The sequence below is a fragment of the Crotalus tigris genome, unplaced genomic scaffold (assembly GCF_016545835.1).
Source record: "Crotalus tigris isolate CLP2741 ecotype Arizona unplaced genomic scaffold, ASM1654583v1 scf7180000018173.423308, whole genome shotgun sequence".
In the NCBI taxonomy this organism is placed as follows: Eukaryota; Metazoa; Chordata; class Lepidosauria; order Squamata; family Viperidae; genus Crotalus; species Crotalus tigris.
This window is the reverse complement of record NW_024096865.1, coordinates 377,142-382,609: the sequence shown is the minus strand read 5'-3', so window position 1 is coordinate 382,609 and position 5,468 is coordinate 377,142. Positions and strand designations below refer to the sequence as shown.

The 5,468-nt window shown below is 41.9% G+C and overlaps 1 long non-coding RNA gene across 1 annotated transcript in view; it reads left to right on the top strand.

The window, feature by feature from the left end:
* The first annotated feature begins 95 nt into the window (after window positions 1-95).
* Window positions 96-5,468, top strand: part of LOC120310415 — an 11,398-nt gene continuing 6,025 nt past the window's right edge. Inside the window, exon 1 of the long non-coding RNA XR_005557344.1 lies at window positions 96-162. This is a non-coding gene — a long non-coding RNA (uncharacterized LOC120310415). The remainder of the gene's footprint in view (window positions 163-5,468) is intronic.

Sequence of the window (5,468 nt, the reverse complement as noted above, 5' to 3'; positions counted from 1 at the left end):
GTTGCTAGGGAAACAATACACGGAAGTAACTGCCGGTTTCCCGAGCAACCAAGAACGGCAGTCGAAGAGGAACACTCTTCCTCGTCGCCTCCCTTCTTTGATACGAAAGTGCAGAGGGAGGGACGAAGGGAGGGGGGAAAGAGACGCGACGAGAGTGCGCAGGTAAAGTAGTCTCTGGAATGGGGCGGCCCCCTAAACCTAAAAGTAAAAGTGGTGTTTCTCTGGGGTCTCTGAACGGATGCTGTGAACTACGCTCCCACCCGAGGCAAAAACACGCCGCTTTTCTCGTAATTCTTATTCGTTGGTACAAAAGAGCCGATTGAAGTCTGGGCATTTCCTAACTGCAACATTTTCTTTCTTTCTGAAGGGAAAGAAATAGAAATAGAATAACAGAGTTGGAAGGAACCCTGTAGGTTATCTAGTCCAACCCCCCCCCTCCCCGCCGCCCAAGCAGCAGACCCTACACCATTTTTGACAGATGGCAATCCAGTCTCTTCCTGAAAGCTTCCGGTGATGAAGCTCCCACAACTTCTGAAGACAAACTGTTCCATTAGTTGATTGTTCTCACTGTCAGAAAAAAATTCTCTTTATTTCTAGGTTGAACCTCTCTTTGATCAGTTTCCATCTATTATTCCTAGTCTGGCTTTCAGATGCTTTGGAAAATAGGTTGACCCCCTCCTCTCTGTGACAGCCCCTCAAATATTGGAACACTGCTATCATGTCTCCCCTGGTCCTTCTCTTCACTAGACTAGCCACGCCCAGTTCCTGTAACTGTTCTAATATGTTTAGCCTCCAGTCCCATCGTCTTTGTTGCTCTTCTCTGCACTCTTTCTACAGTCTCAACACCTGTTTTATAGTGTGGAGTCCAAAACTGGATGCAGTACTCTAGGTGTGGTCTTACCAAGTCTTTATAAAGCGGTATTAGTATCTCACGTGATCTTGATTTGAATTCCTCTGTTAATGCAACTTAGGATTGCATTGGCTTTTTTGGCTGCCGCCACACACTGTTGACTCTCATTTAATTGATTCTCCAAGATCCCTCTCACAGTTACTGCTATTAAGGAACAAAGTCTGAGCAAAGAAGTAAATGTATTATACCCAATCTGCTTTTCCAAACAAGTTCTATTTGCTCTACCTAATTTTTTCTATTAGTCTGGCATTGCTGCCTTAGATGATTTCACATTAAGTTAGTTGCAGCTCTTTCTTCTGCCCTGCCCCCGCACTTAAAAAAAATTCATAATCTCAACATGTCTGTTTAGGAGCAGTCTTTTCTTTTCGTCCTCCTTCCCTCTTCTTTGTTTATTTAAGATTTAAATTCAAATTTAAGTTCATTCTGCACACCTGTTTTTAGTGTGGTTTTGGCCTTCTAAATATTTTCTGTTATGGTAAAGGATAAAAAAATGAACTTGGAAAAGCTACTGTGGGGTGCCCTGGGGAAAAAGGAGAACAGACTGTTATAAAAATATCTAGCATCTTCTCCCACATATATTCTTAGAGAGGCATTATGCAAAATTGTCAGATATGGTAGTTGAAAATTATTAGTAATGCTAATTAATAGTTATATTAATAATGAATAAATCATTTATATCAGTTATTCTGCTAATTATTAGTATAGTCGCTTCATTTTTAGTCTCAAGGAGAGGTATTGGTGCACTGTACACCCCAATATATGGACTGAGCAGACTTTGCTATCCTCAGATAGTCTTAGACAAGTCAATCTTAGAATACAGTTTTGTACTGGCTAAGTTATAAAAGTGTTTTCTCCTGAGTAAGATTTATGTCCTAGAAAGAAATTTCTGGATTCTAGAAACACCCTTGCAAGTGCCCTTGGGTTTGAAGTAGACTGCAAAAGATGTTTCTTTAATATGGTATGACTGTTTACCTTCTGAATCACACTGCTGTATGACATTAAATCAACCCCGTTCCCTCTCTCTCTAGCACCATTGCTCCCCTCAAATTGGACAGGAGCCCAGATATAACAGAAACACTCATAAATTACAGCCATTAAATAACATGCTTTCTGCAGCATCAGGGACCCACAAACAGACTGAGCGTGAGTTGAATGCCACTATCTATCACTTTAATGGATGTACTCTGGAAATTAAACCTGTCACAGCCCATCAAAGGGAATGTTTCAGCCTATGACATTCTGATATAGGCATTTCTTGCCCGTCTTTCTTTGTTTCTTGCCACCTTCCCTGTGTGCTTCCACTTAACCCATGACCCTTGATACTCTGGAGCCCCGGAAGTCAGTCCATAAGGTTGATTCTAAGGAAGTGAATGGCCCTGAGTCTTCCATCAGATTCCAACAAAGCTGTTCTTAAGAGGCCTGTCATTTGCTATCAGAAGGGGATAAGCAGGACTCTAGGGAAAGATAAGAAGCAATCCTTCTCCTGCTTTATGAAAAAAATAAAAAATCCCTAGAGATAATACTTTGATTGGGCAACTACATTTATGGGTTCTTAGAATATTTTATCATGCAGAATGTTTATAAACCAGGAAAAAGGCAGGAGGAAAAACTTGACTACTTTTTCAATCTGTACCTATACTTATATATAATCTTGATGGAGTGAGAGCCTTCAGGCACATGCAAATCGAATGTTAGATAATTCAGAATGGTGTTGGAAAGACCGATAAGTGATGGAAATAAGTGGATCTTTTTTGTCCCATTTTTAAAATCTTTCATAATTGGTGGCAACATCTAACCCAGCGGTTCTCAACCTGTGGGTCGCGACCCCATTTGGGGTCGAACGACCATTTCACGGGGGTCGCCAAACAATGCGATCCGCCATTTTTTTCTCAGCTGGCGGCACCGCGCATGTGCACCGCACATGGGGCAGCACCGCACATGCGCGCAGTCCATGGGGACGCCGCCGCGCATGAACACTGCACATGGGGACGCCACCGTGCATGCACGCCACGCATGGGGTCGCCGCCGCGCATGCGCATCACGCATGGGGACGCCACCGCGCATGTGCGGCGCGTCCTTATGACCGGGGTCGCCGGTATAAAAAGGTTGAGAACCACTGATCTAACCGGTGTTGGTTGATTTCAAAAAAAATGCCAAGGAGGGTCAGACTATTTGGCCCTCAGATGAGAAGCCACCAAGAAATCCCCAGGCTCCATAGTAGAAGAGGAAGTCAAATCATTGTGGACAAAGACAAACCAGTTTCCTTTAATCTTCCCAGCCCCAAATATGCAGGAACTTGAGCTAGTCTTGGACAAGTCTTTATCTCTACATCCAAAGAGTTTCCATCTCAGGAAAAATCCTTTAGCTAGTGAAAATCAAGTTGAAACAGCGATCACCAAACTAGGGAAATAGAATTTACTAAACAAAGCTACATTTTACAAATAGGGGTAATTACTTGGACTTAGTATGTCGAAGTATCATTTTATTTCTGCTGAACTTGAGATGATAATACCCATCTTGGGAATTAGACACATCCTGGAGATTGAGAAGAAGTTCCCTGAGGATGGGCTCCAGCATGAGTTCAAAAGCTGGGAAGAACAAATCTCTGGTCCTGGTGACCGACTCAGATTGGTTCCTGCAGCGTTATCCTGGGACATGTATATTTGCCTTCGTTCACAGAAATACCCATGTCTGGAATGAAAAGCCAGCTTTGTGGATTTACCTGGAATAATGTGAACTGCAGAGAAAATAGTTGGGATGGGAGAAGGAGGAATGTTGGAAAAGCAAACATCATTTACTTTCAGGAGCATATTTGAATCCAATGGAAAATGTATTCATTATTATTAGATTTTTACAGAGAAAGAGAGAGATTTTTCAGCTCAAAATAGCCAGCATCCTAATAGTCCTATCTATCTCCTATTTTTCCCCATAACAAGAACCCTGTGAAATGAGTTAGGCTGAGAGACTGGCTCAAAGTCAACCTGCCAATGTTCATGCCCAAGAGAGGATTAACATTCACAGCTTTCCGATTTCTAGGCCAGTACCTTAGCCACTGCCCCAACTGGCTCATCGGCTTGCAGAACCCTTAGTCCTCCTGTCCCTTATCTAGAGTTAAAGGCAAACTGCAAACTGGCTATTATTCTGCCTGTACTGTGTTCGAAAATATCTGAACCACTATTATTTTTAATGGGTTGTGGCAGTCACATACTAGGCTAATAGAGTGGTATGTTATTTTTTTAAAAAAACCCTTTCAATAAAAAGATAAACATCCAGCTCACTAGAAGGATTCCTCTCGTAGTAGGATCCATTCTGGCTAGCGACAACGGAAATAGCTTTACAGAGGAAAGGCACCAAGTTGGCAAAGACTCATGTAGATTTTTCATATGACACAGAAAAGGGAGAGCTTAACAAAATACAAATAACACCGGAGAACTTTTCCTCAAATATCTAAAGCAATGGATTGAATTTAAGATGTCCGTGAGAAATTTTTTCCGCTTCCTCCTCTTTTTGTTAAACGCATTCAAACGTAGTCAGAATCAGGCAGCAATGATTGAGAAAATAAGAATGGCCAAGGGGACACTGCAGAGCTGTTTTATGTAATTGTTGGTATCATTCAAGTTATTTCTATAAAATTCAGGGCAGTGGGACCGCTAGGTCTTTGCTGCAGTTATTGAGTGCACCCTCTGTGTGTCAGTATTGCTCCACAGAGCCAGGATTTTCAACCACTTGGAAAGAGAGGGAGGGAGGGAGGGAGAGAGAGAGAGAGAGAATTTCCAGAACCCCTGATCAGAAGGCAAAGCTCTAGTGATAGTAAATTAGCTGTGCTTGTGAATGAACGTTTTCTTTTTGCCTTTAGTCTCACACAGAATATCAAGTTAGGATTCTGCGAAACACAGTTGGAAAAACTCTGGCCCACAGCTTCAGTGTGTTGTGATCTGGAAGAGTGAGCAAATCTGTTACCATGCTGATACACATCTTTAAGTCACCATCCTTATGAAGTTCAAAGATTACTTAAACACTTTCCTAAAGTGAAGTACAACTTACATCATATCTCCAAGTTGTCCTCCCATTTCATTGTTCAATCTCCATATTATTTGTTGTTGTGGCAACAAGATGTCCACATAGGTTATGCCCTTTGGTTGAATCTTTCATTATCAGACAGGCTTTCCCAGCTGGTAACCAGTCTTCAATTTCATCTCCTTGTGGTATATTGTTAAACTGCTTGGCAATGAGTGGGTGGAGACTAGTCAGATTTTTCAACCAAAAACCATGCAGTTTATCTTCACCTGGTGCTGACCAATTCTTGATCTTCTTTGCCCTTTTTTCACCATTCTGTTATTATTACAGGCTCTTTCATTTCAGCTTCTTATCTGCCTCATTTATTGAAACTGCCTTCTTCTATTTCTTTGAGTTGTCCCTTGGCTACAGCTAGAACTGCACTGTTTCTTTTTTGTCGGGTGTTGACTGCTTCACTGCAGTCTCTCTACTGATGGATTGCTGTTATTGTTACTACCATTTAGCAGATGTGCCTTCCTTTTTGCCCTTTTTTCTAATTGTC